Here is a 15,160-nt window from a genome sequence, read left to right on the forward strand (position 1 = left end):
ATATGTACAAGGGCTTGAAAGCCTAGAGGAAGGGCCGTGGAGCCACACCAGCGACAGCACGCAGGCCAACTTGGTGCCTGCAGGCCAGCCAGGATGGTCCTGGCCCCGGGCGCTCTTCTGGAAGCTTTCCATTTCCCTGCCTGAGATACCACTCCTGTCCCGGCCCCCACTCTTTTTTTTCCTCCCTCACCTCAGCCCGGAGAGAAATTCCAGTGGAAATTATGGGTGACACATCCTCTTCTTTACAGGTGGCAACCTGGCAACTCCTGCAGAAATTCCAGCAGAGCCCCACTCACACCGGGCCACCAACAAAGCCGTGGACCCTCACACCCTCCCACCAGCACAGCCCCGAGACTGCTGACGGGGCAGAGAATATGGAGTCAGGCACAGCTGCAGGGGCTATTGCTGCCTGGAGTGCTGTTTCTATTGAACTCAACCCAGGCACACCTGGGGAGGGCTTGCCGGCAGGGTCAGGCTGCCCAGGTCAGCTAATCCTCAGCCCTCAGGGAATCACATTGCAGAAAATGGACCTCGCTAAGACAGAATATTAGCCAAGGAAAAAAAGGGCACAATGCCATTTGCAGCCCCGTAGATGAGTCTACAGGTAAGCACGGGACTTGTAGTAAGTCAGAAAGTGAAAGACACATATCGTAGGATATCACTTATAGGTGTTACCTAAAAACGGATACCAGGGCAGATATTTCCACGGAGAAGGGCAATCACAGATTCATTAAACAAACTTATGGTTCACCAATGGAAAGGTGTGAGGATTGGATTCATTACGATATTGGGGTTAAGAGACATATACAAACACAGGTGAAATATATAATCACCAAAGACCTACGGAATGCCAAGAGAAGACTACTCAACATTCTGTCATAACGTACATGGGAAAAGGGTCCCAGGAAGAACAGACATATGTATATGTGTAAAAGAACCACATCTTGCACACCTACAACAAGCAAACGTTGTAATCAAACTTGCTGTAATAAAAAATTAAAAATTAAATTAAAAACACGAACAAGAAGTAGTGAGACAAACTTGAGGGGCTTTCTCCTGGCACATTCCATTCTAAATTCCAATCTAGAACAGGCTTCCATTGAGGCTCTGTTGCCCTGGTAACCAGATTTGCTAAGGGAGAACTGCTGCCACCTTGTGGCCATTTCGCACAACAGCAGCTTTAATCCCAGCGCTACTGGTCAGTGGATATTCCAAATCATTGCAGGCCTGTAAATGACACCTGCCCTGAAAACAAATCCTGGGGTCATATATCGACCAAAAAGTTCAAAAGACGTCCATATTTCAAAACGACAGTTTCAAGAGGCATATTTCACGCACATTAGTGTTCTGCTTCTTTTGCTTTCTTTCTTTTTTGGTTAAAAAAAACGGGAATGGAAAAAGGCAACCCTCAGAATGGGCGAAAACGTTCGCAAACGAATCAATGGACAAGGGTTTAATCTCCAATATATATAAACAGCTCACGCAGCTTAATATTAATAAAACAAACAACCCAATACAAAACTGGGCAGAAGATCTAAATAGACGTTTCTTCAAAGAAGTCACAGAGACGGCCAAGACGCACATGAAAAGCTGCTCAACACCACTAATTATTAGAGAAATGCAAATCAAAACGACAATGAGGTATCACCTCACACCTGTTAGAATCGGCATCATCAGAAAATCTACAAACAACAAATTCTGGGGAGGGTGTGGACAAAAGGAACCCTCTTCCACTATTGGTGGGAAGGTAAATTGATACAGTCACTATGGAGAACAGTATGGAGTTTCCTTAAAGAAACTAGAAATAGAATTACCATAGGATCCAGCAATCCCACTTCTGGGCATATAGCCAGAGAAAACCATAAATCAAAAACACACATTCACCACAATGTTCATTGCAGCACTATTTACAATAGCCAGGTAATGGAAGCAACCTAAATGCCCACAGACAGATGAATGGATAAAGATGTGGTACATACATAAAATGGGATATGACTCAGCCATGAAAAGGAATGAAACTGGGTTATTTGTAGAGAAGTCGGTGGATCTAGAGACTGTCATACAGAATGAAGTAAGTCAGAAAGAGCAAAACAAATATTCTGTATTAATGCATGTATGTGGAACCTAGATATATGGTACAGATGAACAGGTTTGCATGGCAGAAATAGAGAAACAGAGGTAGAGAACAAACGTATGGACACCAAGTGGGGGAAGCCATGGGGTGATGGTGGTCAGATGAGTTGGGAGATAGGTATTGACCTGTATATATGTATATGAATAAAATAGATAACTAATAATAACCTGCTGTATCGAAAAATAAATATAATTAAACTGCAAAATTTTTAGAAATGAAATTTAAAAATAAAACAGAAAAAAGTTCTTCCCTTCACACAGATGTATTTCTATGAATGAATTATTTCCATGCTTATATCAATAAATACATAAAAGATGAATAAATTCTAACTTGAACCAAAAAAGAAAAAAAAACCTGAACCCAGCAGTTATACAGAGGAAAACCCTATCAGGGCACTTGCTCCAGCGGTAAACAATTCTGAGATTGGTCAGAGGTGGGGAATCATCTCCCATACAGCCAGCAGCCCGGCCCCCCCACGCAAGGAGCGTCGTCATTGCAAAGCTGGGGGACCGTGCCGAGGCCTCTGTGAGTAAACGTGAGCTGAGCCCCAGGCCAGCTGCTGCTGAACTGTTCCCACCCTTCCCAGGTAAAACACCTGAATATGTACAAGGGCTTGAAAGCCTAGAGGAAGGGCCGTGGAGCCACACCAGCGACAGCATGCAGGCCAACTTGGTGCCTGCAGGCCAGCCAGGATGGTCCTGGCCCCGGGCACTCTTCTAGAAGCTTTCCATTTCCCTGCCTGATATACCCCTCCTGTCCCGGCCATCATTCCTTTTTTTCCTTCCTCACCTCAGCCCGGAGAGAAATTCCAGTGGAAGTTATGGGTGACACATCCTCTTCTTTACAGGTGGCAACCTGGCAACTCCTGCAGAAAGTCCAGCAGAGCCCCACTCACACCGGGCCACCAACAAAGCCGTGGACCCTCACACCCTCCCACCAGCACAGCCCCGAGACTGCTGACGGGGCAGAGAATATGGAATCAGGCACAGCTGCAGGGGCTATTGCTGCCTGGAGTGCTGTTTCTATCGACCTCAACCCAGGCACACCTGGGGAGGGCTTGCCGGGAGAGTCAGGCTGCCCAGGTCAGCTAATCCTCAGCCCTCAGGGAATCACATTGCAGAAAATGGACCTCGCTAAGACAGAATATTAGCCAAGGAAAAAAAGAGCACAATGCCATTTGCAGCCCCGTAAATGAGTCTACAGGTAATCACGTGACTTGTAGTAAGTCAGAAAGTGAAAGACACATATCGTAGGATATCACTTATAGGTGTTACCTAAAAACGGATACCAGGGCAGATATTTCCACGGAGAAGGGCAATCACAGATTCATTAAACAAACTTATGGTTCACCAATGGAAAGGTGTGAGGATTGGATTCATTACGATATTGGGGTTAAGAGACATATACAAACACAGGTGAAATATATAATCACCAAAGACCTACGGAATGCCAAGAGAAGACTACTCAACATTCTGTCATAACGTACATGGGAAAAGGGTCCCAGGAAGAACAGACATATGTATATGTGTAAAAGAACCACATCTTGCACACCTACAACAAGCAAACGTTGTAATCAAACTTGCTGTAATAAAAAATTAAAAATTAAATTAAAAACACGAACAAGAAGTAGTGAGACAAACTTGAGGGGCTTTCTCCTGGCACATTCCATTCTAAATTCCAATCTAGAACAGGCTTCCATTGAGGCTCTGTTGCCCTGGTAACCAGATTTGCTAAGGGAGAACTGCTGCCACCTTGTGGCCATTTCGCACAACAGCAGCTTTAATCCCAGCGCTACTGGTCAGTGGATATTCCAAATCATTGCAGGCCTGTAAATGACACCTGCCCTGAAAACAAATCCTGGGGTCATATATCGACCAAAAAGTTCAAAAGACGTCCATATTTCAAAACGACAGTTTCAAGAGGCATATTTCACGCACATTAGTGTTCTGCTTCTTTTGCTTTCTTTCTTTTTTGGTTAAAAAAAAACGGGAATGGAAAAAGGCAACCCTCAGAATGGGCGAAAACGTTCGCAAACGAATCAATGGACAAGGGTTTAATCTCCAATATATATAAACAGCTCACGCAGCTTAATATTAATAAAACAAACAACCCAATACAAAAATGGGCAGAAGATCTAAATAGACGTTTCTTCAAAGAAGTCACAGAGACGGCCAAGACGCACATGAAAAGCTGCTCAACACCACTAATTATTAGAGAAATGCAAATCAAAACGACAATGAGGTATCACCTCACACCTGTTAGAATCGGCATCATCAGAAAATCTACAAACAACAAATTCTGGGGAGGGTGTGGACAAAAGGAACCCTCTTCCACTATTGGTGGGAAGGTAAATTGATACAGTCACTATGGAGAACAGTATGGAGTTTCCTTAAAGAAACTAGAAATAGAATTACCATAGGATCCAGCAATCCCACTTCTGGGCATATAGCCAGAGAAAACCATAAATCAAAAACACACATTCACCACAATGTTCATTGCAGCACTATTTACAATAGCCAGGTAATGGAAGCAACCTAAATGCCCACAGACAGATGAATGGATAAAGATGTGGTACATACATAAAATGGGATATGACTCAGCCATGAAAAGGAATGAAACTGGGTTATTTGTAGAGAAGTCGGTGGATCTAGAGACTGTCATACAGAATGAAGTAAGTCAGAAAGAGCAAAACAAATATTCTGTATTAATGCATGTATGTGGAACCTAGATATATGGTACAGATGAACAGGTTTGCAGGGCAGAAATAGAGAAACAGAGGTAGAGAACAAACGTATGGACACCAAGTGGGGGAAGCCATGGGGTGATGGTGGTCAGATGAGTTGGGAGATAGGTATTGACCTGTATATATGTATATGAATAAAATAGATAACTAATAATAACCTGCTGTATCGAAAAATAAATATAATTAAACTGCAAAATTTTTAGAAATGAAATTTAAAAATAAAACAGAAAAAAGTTCTTCCCTTCACACAGATGTATTTCTATGAATGAATTATTTCCATGCTTATATCAATAAATACATAAAAGATGAATAAATTCTAACTTGAACCAAAAAAGAAAAAAAAACCTGAACCCAGCAGTTATACAGAGGAAAACCCTATCAGGGCACTTGCTCCAGCGGTAAACAATTCTGACATTGGTCAGAGGTGGGGAATCATCTCCCATACAGCCAGCAGCCCGGCCCCCCCACGCAAGGAGCGTCGTCATTGCAAAGCTGGGGGACCGTGCCGAGGCCTCTGTGAGTAAACGTGAGCTGAGCCCCAGGCCAGCTGCTGCTGAACTGTTCCCACCCTTCCCAGGTAAAACACCTGAATATGTACAAGGGCTTGAAAGCCTAGAGGAAGGGCCGTGGAGCCACACCAGCGACAGCATGCAGGCCAACTTGGTGCCTGCAGGCCAGCCAGGATGGTCCTGGCCCCGGGCACTCTTCTAGAAGCTTTCCATTTCCCTGCCTGATATACCCCTCCTGTCCCGGCCATCATTCCTTTTTTTCCTTCCTCACCTCAGCCCGGAGAGAAATTCCAGTGGAAGTTATGGGTGACACATCCTCTTCTTTACAGGTGGCAGCCTGGCAACTCCTGCAGAAAGTCCAGCAGAGCCCCACTCACACCGGGCCACCAACAAAGCCGTGGACCCTCACACCCTCCCACCAGCACAGCCCCGAGACTGCTGACGGGGCAGAGAATATGGAATCAGGCACAGCTGCAGGGGCTATTGCTGCCTGGAGTGCTGTTTCTATCGACCTCAACCCAGGCACACCTGGGGAGGGCTTGCCGGGAGAGTCAGGCTGCCCAGGTCAGCTAATCCTCAGCCCTCAGGGAATCACATTGCAGAAAATGGACCTCGCTAAGACAGAATATTAGCCAAGGAAAAAAAGAGCACAATGCCATTTGCAGCCCCGTAAATGAGTCTACAGGTAAGCACGTGACTTGTAGTAAGTCAGAAAGTGAAAGACACATATCGTAGGATATCACTTATAGGTGTTACCTAAAAACGGATACCAGGGCAGATATTTCCACGGAGAAGGGCAATCACAGATTCATTAAACAAACTTATGGTTCACCAATGGAAAGGTGTGAGGATTGGATTCATTACGATATTGGGGTTAAGAGACATATACAAACACAGGTGAAATATATAATCACCAAAGACCTACGGAATGCCAAGAGAAGACTACTCAACATTCTGTCATAACGTACATGGGAAAAGGGTCTCAGGAAGAACAGACATATGTATATGTGTAAAAGAACCACATCTTGCACACCTACAACAAGCAAACGTTGTAATCAAACTTGCTGTAATAAAAAATTAAAAATTAAATTAAAAACACGAACAAGAAGTAGTGAGACAAACTTGAGGGGCTTTCTCCTGGCACATTCCATTCTAAATTCCAATCTAGAACAGGCTTCCATTGAGGCTCTGTTGCCCTGGTAACCAGATTTGCTAAGGGAGAACTGCTGCCACCTTGTGGCCATTTCGCACAACAGCAGCTTTAATCCCAGCGCTACTGGTCAGTGGATATTCCAAATCATTGCAGGCCTGTAAATGACACCTGCCCTGAAAACAAATCCTGGGGTCATATATCGACCAAAAAGTTCAAAAGACGTCCATATTTCAAAACGACAGTTTCAAGAGGCATATTTCACGCACATTAGTGTTCTGCTTCTTTTGCTTTCTTTCTTTTTTGGTTAAAAAAAAACGGGAATGGAAAAAGGCAACCCTCAGAATGGGCGAAAACGTTCGCAAACGAATCAATGGACAAGGGTTTAATCTCCAATATATATAAACAGCTCACGCAGCTTAATATTAATAAAACAAACAACCCAATACAAAAATGGGCAGAAGATCTAAATAGACGTTTCTTCAAAGAAGTCACAGAGACGGCCAAGACGCACATGAAAAGCTGCTCAACACCACTAATTATTAGAGAAATGCAAATCAAAACGACAATGAGGTATCACCTCACACCTGTTAGAATCGGCATCATCAGAAAATCTACAAACAACAAATTCTGGGGAGGGTGTGGACAAAAGGAACCCTCTTCCACTATTGGTGGGAAGGTAAATTGATACAGTCACTATGGAGAACAGTATGGAGTTTCCTTAAAGAAACTAGAAATAGAATTACCATAGGATCCAGCAATCCCACTTCTGGGCATATAGCCAGAGAAAACCATAAATCAAAAACACACATTCACCACAATGTTCATTGCAGCACTATTTACAATAGCCAGGTAATGGAAGCAACCTAAATGCCCACAGACAGATGAATGGATAAAGATGTGGTACATACATAAAATGGGATATGACTCAGCCATGAAAAGGAATGAAACTGGGTTATTTGTAGAGAAGTCGGTGGATCTAGAGACTGTCATACAGAATGAAGTAAGTCAGAAAGAGCAAAACAAATATTCTGTATTAATGCATGTATGTGGAACCTAGATATATGGTACAGATGAACAGGTTTGCAGGGCAGAAATAGAGAAACAGAGGTAGAGAACAAACGTATGGACACCAAGTGGGGGAAGCCATGGGGTGATGGTGGTCAGATGAGTTGGGAGATAGGTATTGACCTGTATATATGTATATGAATAAAATAGATAACTAATAATAACCTGCTGTATAGAAAAATAAATATAATTAAACTGCAAAATTTTTAGAAATGAAATTTAAGAATAAAACAGAAAAAAAGTCTTCCCTTCACACAGATGTATTTCTATGAATGAATTATTTCCATGCTTATATCAATAAATACATAAAAGATGAATAACTTCTAACTTGAACCAAAAAAGAAAAAAAAAATCCTGTACCCAGCAGTTATACAGAGGAAAACCCTATCAGGGCACTTGTTCCAGCGGTAAACAATTCTGAGATTGGTCAGAGGTGGGGAATCATCTCCCATACAGCCAGCAGCCCGGCCCCCCCACGCAAGGAGCGTCCTGATTGCAAAGCTGGGGGACAGTGCCGAGGCCTCTGTGAGTAAACGTGAGCTGAGCCCCAGGCCAGCTGCTGCTGAACTGTTCCCACCCTTCCCAGGTAAAACACCTGAATATGTACAAGGGCTTGAAAGCCTAGAGGAAGGGCCGTGGAGCCACACCAGCGACAGCACGCAGGCCAACTTGGTGCCTGCAGGCCAGCCAGGATGGTCCTGGCCCCGGGCGCTCTTCTGGAAGCTTTCCATTTCCCTGCCTGAGATACCACTCCTGTCCCGGCCCCCACTCTTTTTTTTCCTCCCTCACCTCAGCCCGGAGAGAAATTCCAGTAGAAATTAAGGGTGACACATCCTCTTCTTTACAGGTGGCAACCTGGCAACTCCTGCAGAAATTCCAGCAGAGCCCCACTCACACCGGGCCACCAACAAAGCCGTGGACCCTCACACACTCCCACCAGCACAGCCCCGAGACTGCTGACGGGGCAGAGAATATGGAGTCAGGCACAGCTGCAGGGGCTATTGCTGCCTGGAGTGCTGTTTCTATTGAACTCAACCCAGGCACACCTGGGGAGGGCTTGCCGGCAGGGTCAGGCTGCCCAGGTCAGCTAATCCTCAGCCCTCAGGGAATCACATTGCAGAAAATGGACCTCGCTAAGACAGAATATTAGCCAAGGAAAAAAAGGGCACAATGCCATTTGCAGCCCCGTAGATGAGTCTACAGGTAAGCACGGGACTTGTAGTAAGTCAGAAAGTGAAAGACACATATCGTAGGATATCACTTATAGGTGTTACCTAAAAACGGATACCAGGGCAGATATTTCCACGGAGAAGGGCAATCACAGATTCATTAAACAAACTTATGGTTCACCAATGGAAAGGTGTGAGGATTGGATTCATTACGATATTGGGGTTAAGAGACATATACAAACACAGGTGAAATATATAATCACCAAAGACCTACGGAATGCCAAGAGAAGACTACTCAACATTCTGTCATAACGTACATGGGAAAAGGGTCCCAGGCAGAACAGACATATGTATATGTGTAACAGAACCACATCATGCACACCTACAACAAGCAAACGTTGTAATCAAACTTGCTGTAATAAAAAATTAAAAATTAAATTAAAAACACGAACAAGAAGTAGTGAGACAAACTTGAGGGGCTTTCTCCTGGCACATTCCATTCTAAATTCCAATCTAGAACAGGCTTCCATTGAGGCTCTGTTGCCCTGGTAACCAGATTTGCTAAGGGAGAACTGCTGCCACCTTGTGGCCATTTCGCACAACAGCAGCTTTAATCCCAGCGCTACTGGTCAGTGGATATTCCACATCATTGCAGGCCTGTAAATGACACCTGCCCTGAAAACAAATCCTGGGGTCATATATCGACCAAAAAGTTCAAAAGACGTCCATATTTCAAAACGACAGTTTCAAGAGGCATATTTCACGCACATTAGTGTTCTGCTTCTTTTGCTTTCTTTCTTTTTTGGTTAAAAAAAACGGGAATGGAAAAAGGCAACCCTCAGAATGGGCGAAAACGTTCGCAAACGAATCAATGGGCAAGGGTTTAATCTCCAATATATATAAACAGCTCACGCAGCTTAATATTAATAAAACAAACAACCCAATACAAAAATGGGCAGAAGATCTTAATAGACGTTTCTTCAAAGAAGTCACAGAGACGGCCAAGACGCACATGAAAAGCTGCTCAACACCACTAATTATTAGAGAAATGCAAATCAAAACGACAATGAGGTATCACCTCACACCTGTTAGAATTGGCATCATCAGAAAATCTACAAACAACAAATTCTGGGGAGGGTGTGGACAAAAGGAACCCTCTTCCACTATTGGTTGGAAGGTAAATTGATACAGTCACTATGGAGAACAGTATGGAGTTTCCTTAAAGAAACTAGAAATAGAATTACCATAGGATCCAGCAATCCCACTTCTGGGCATATAGCCAGAGAAAACCATAAATCAAAAACACACATTCACCACAATGTTCATTGCAGCACTATTTACAATAGCCAGGTAATGGAAGCAACCTAAATGCCCACAGACAGATGAATGGATAAAGATGTGGTACATACATAAAATGGGATATGACTCAGCCATGAAAAGGAATGAAACTGGGTTATTTGTAGAGAAGTCGGTGGATCTAGAGACTGTCATACAGAATGAAGTAAGTCAGAAAGAGCAAAACAAATATTCTGTATTAATGCATGTATGTGGAACCTAGATATATGGTACAGATGAACAGGTTTGCAGGGCAGAAATAGAGAAACAGAGGTAGAGAACAAACGTATGGACACCAAGTGGGGGAAGCCATGGGGTGATGGTGGTCAGATGAGTTGGGAGATAGGTATTGACCTGTATATATGTATATGAATAAAATAGATAACTAATAATAACCTGCTGTATAGAAAAATAAATATAATTAAACTGCAAAATTTTTAGAAATGAAATTTAAAAATAAAACAGAAAAAAGTTCTTCCCTTCACACAGATGTATTTCTATGAATGAATTATTTCCATGCTTATATCAATAAATACATAAAAGATGAATAAATTCTAACTTGAACCAAAAAAGAAAAAAAAAAACCTGAACCCAGCAGTTATACAGAGGAAAACCCTATCAGGGCACTTGCTCCAGCGGTAAACAATTCTGACATTGGTCAGAGGTGGGGAATCATCTCCCATACAGCCAGCAGCCCGGCCCCCCCACGCAAGGAGCGTCGTCATTGAAAAGCTGGGGGACCGTGCCGAGGCCTCTGTGAGTAAACGTGAGCTGAGCCCCAGGCCAGCTGCTGCTGAACTGTTCCCACCCTTCCCAGGTAAAACACCTGAATATGTACAAGGGCTTGAAAGCCTAGAGGAAGGGCCGTGGAGCCACACCAGCGACAGCATGCAGGCCAACTTGGTGCCTGCAGGCCAGCCAGGATGGTCCTGGCCCCGGGCACTCTTCTAGAAGCTTTCCATTTCCCTGCCTGATATACCCCTCCTGTCCCGGCCATCATTCCTTTTTTTCCTTCCTCACCTCAGCCCGGAGAGAAATTCCAGTGGAAGTTATGGGTGACACATCCTCTTCTTTACAGGTGGCAGCCTGGCAACTCCTGCAGAAAGTCCAGCAGAGCCCCACTCACACCGGGCCACCAACAAAGCCGTGGACCCTCACACCCTCCCACCAGCACAGCCCCGAGACTGCTGACGGGGCAGAGAATATGGAATCAGGCACAGCTGCAGGGGCTATTGCTGCCTGGAGTGCTGTTTCTATCGACCTCAACCCACGCACACCTGGGGAGGGCTTGCCGGCAGGGTCAGGCTGCCCAGGTCAGCTAATCCTCAGCCCTCAGGGAATCACATTGCAGAAAATGCACCTCGCTAAGACAGAATATTAGCCAAGGAAAAAAAGGGCACAATGCCATTTGCAGCCCCGTAGATGAGTCTACAGGTAAGCACGGGACTTGTAGTAAGTCAGAAAGTGAAAGACACATATCGTAGGATATCACTTATAGGTGTTACCTAAAAACGGATACCAGGGCAGATATTTCCACGGAGAAGGGCAATCACAGATTCATTAAACAAACTTATGGTTCACCAATGGAAAGGTGTGAGGATTGGATTCATTACGATATTGGGGTTAAGAGACATATACAAACACAGGTGAAATATATAATCACCAAAGACCTACGGAATGCCAAGAGAAGACTACTCAACATTCTGTCATAACGTACATGGGAAAAGGGTCCCAGGAAGAACAGACATATGTATATGTGTAAAAGAACCACATCTTGCACACCTACAACAAGCAAACGTTGTAATCAAACTTGCTGTAATAAAAAATTAAAAATTAAATTAAAAACACGAACAAGAAGTAGTGAGACAAACTTGAGGGGCTTTCTCCTGGCACATTCCATTCTAAATTCCAATCTAGAACAGGCTTCCATTGAGGCTCTGTTGCCCTGGTAACCAGATTTGCTAAGGGAGAACTGCTGCCACCTTGTGGCCATTTCACACAACAGCAGCTTTAATCCCAGCGCTACTGGTCAGTGGATATTCCAAATCATTGCAGGCCTGTAAATGACACCTGCCCTGAAAACAAATCCTGGGGTCATATATCGACCAAAAAGTTCAAAAGACGTCCATATTTCAAAACGACAGTTTCAAGAGGCATATTTCACGCACATTAGTGTTCTGCTTCTTTTGCTTTCTTTCTTTTTTGGTTAAAAAAAAAACGGGAATGGAAAAAGGCAACCCTCAGAATGGGCGAAAACGTTCGCAAACGAATCAATGGACAAGGGTTTAATCTCCAATATATATAAACAGCTCACGCAGCTTAATATTAATAAAACAAACAACCCAATACAAAAATGGGCAGAAGATCTAAATAGACGTTTCTTCAAAGAAGTCACAGAGACGGCCAAGACGCACATGAAAAGATGCTCAACACCACTAATTATTAGAGAAATGCAAATCAAAACGACAATGAGGTATCACCTCACACCTGTTAGAATCGGCATCATCAGAAAATCTACAAACAACAAATTCTGGGGAGGGTGTGGACAAAAGGAACCCTCTTCCACTATTGGTGGGAAGGTAAATTGATACAGTCACTATGGAGAACAGTATGGAGTTTCCTTAAAGAAACTAGAAATAGAATTACCATAGGATCCAGCAATCCCACTTCTGGGCATATACACAGAGACAACCATAAATCAAAAACACACATTCACCACAATGTTCATTGCAGCACTATTTACAATAGCCAGGTAATGGAAGCAACCTAAATGCCCACAGACAGATGAATGGATAAAGATGTGGTACATACATAAAATGGGATATGACTCAGCCATGAAAAGGAATGAAACTGGGTTATTTGTAGAGAAGTCGGTGGATCTAGAGACTGTCATACAGAATGAAGTAAGTCAGAAAGAGCAAAACAAATATTCTGTATTAATGCATGTATGTGGAACCTAGATATATGGTACAGATGAACAGGTTTGCAGGGCAGAAATAGAGAAACAGAGGTAGAGAACAAACGTATGGACACCAAGTGGGGGAAGCCATGGGGTGATGGTGGTCAGATGAGTTGGGAGATAGGTATTGACCTGTATATATGTATATGAATAAAATAGATAACTAATAATAACCTGCTGTATAGAAAAATAAATATAATTAAACTGCAAAATTTTTAGAAATGAAATTTAAAAATAAAACAGAAAAAAGTTCTTCCCTTCACACAGATATATTTCTATGAATGAATTATTTCCATGCTTATATCAATAAATACATTATAGATGAATAAATTCTAACTTGAACCAAAAAAGAAAAAAAAAACCTGAACCCAGCAGTTATACAGAGGAAAACCCTATCAGGGCACTTGCTCCAGCGGTAAACAATTCTGACATTGGTCAGAGGTGGGGAATCATCTCCCATACAGCCAGCAGCCCGGCCCCCCCACGCAAGGAGCATCCTCATTGCAAAGCTGGGGGACCGTGCCGAGGCCTCTGTGAGTAAACGTGAGCTGAGCCCCAGGCCAGCTGCTGCTGAACTGTTCCCACCCTTCCCAGGTAAAACACCTGAATATGTACAAAGGCTTGAAAGCCTAGAGGAAGGGCCGTGGAGCCACACCAGTGACAGCATGCAGGCCAACTTGGTGCCTGCAGGCCAGCCAGGATGGTCCTGGCCCCGGGCACTCTTCTAGAAGCTTTCCATTTCCCTGCCTGATATACCCCTCCTGTCCCGGCCATCATTCCTTTTTTTCCTTCCTCACCTCAGCCCGGAGAGAAATTCCAGTGGAAGTTATGGGTGACACATCCTCTTCTTTACAGGTGGCAGCCTGGCAACTCCTGCAGAAAGTCCAGCAGAGCCCCACTCACACCGGGCCACCAACAAAGCCGTGGACCCTCACACCCTCCCACCAGCACAGCCCCGAGACTGCTGACGGGGCAGAGAATATGGAATCAGGCACAGCTGCAGGGGCTATTGCTGCCTGGAGTGCTGTTTCTATCGACCTCAACCCACGCACACCTGGGGAGGGCTTGCCGGCAGGGTCAGGCTGCCCAGGTCAGCTAATCCTCAGCCCTCAGGGAATCACATTGCAGAAAATGGACCTCGCTAAGACAGAATATTAGCCAAGGAAAAAAAGGGCACAATGCCATTTGCAGCCCCGTAGATGAGTCTACAGGTAAGCACGTGACTTGTAGTAAGTCAGAAAGTGAAAGACACATATCGTAGGATATCACTTATAGGTGTTACCTAAAAACGGATACCAGGGCAGATATTTCCACGGAGAAGGGCAATCACAGATTCATTAAACAAACTTATGGTTCACCAATGGAAAGGTGTGAGGATTGGATTCATTACGATATTGGGGTTAAGAGACATATACAAACACAGGTGAAATATATAATCACCAAAGACCTACGGAATGCCAAGAGAAGACTACTCAACATTCTGTCATAATGTACATGGGAAAGGGTCCCAGGAAGAACAGACATATGTATATGTGTAACAGAACCACATCTTGCACACCTACAACAAGCAAACGTTGTAATCAAACTTGCTGTAATAAAAAATTAAAAATTAAATTAAAAACACGAACAAGAAGTAGTGAGACAAACTTGAGGGGCTTTCTCCTGGCACATTCCATTCTAAATTCCAATCTAGAACAGGCTTCCATTGAGGCTCTGTTGCCCTAGTAACCAGATTTGCTAAGGGGGAACTGCTGCCACCTTGTGGCCATTTCACACAACAGCAGCTTTAATCCCAGCGCTAATGGTCAGTGGATATTCCAAATCATTGCAGGCCTGTAAATGACACCTGCCCTGAAAACAAATCCTGGGGTCATATATCGACCAAAAAGTTCAAAAGACGTCCATATTTCAAAACGACAGTTTCAAGAGGCATATTTCACGCACATTAGTGTTCTGCTTCTTTTGCTTTCTTTCTTTTTTGGTTAAAAAAAAAACGGGAATGGAAAAAGGCAACCCTCAGAATGGGCGAAAACGTTCGCAAACGAATCAATGGACAAGGGTTTAATCTCCAATATATATAAACAGCTCACGCA

The sequence above is a fragment of the Mesoplodon densirostris genome, chromosome 6 (genome assembly GCF_025265405.1).
Source record: "Mesoplodon densirostris isolate mMesDen1 chromosome 6, mMesDen1 primary haplotype, whole genome shotgun sequence".
In the NCBI taxonomy this organism is placed as follows: Eukaryota; Metazoa; Chordata; class Mammalia; order Artiodactyla; family Ziphiidae; genus Mesoplodon; species Mesoplodon densirostris.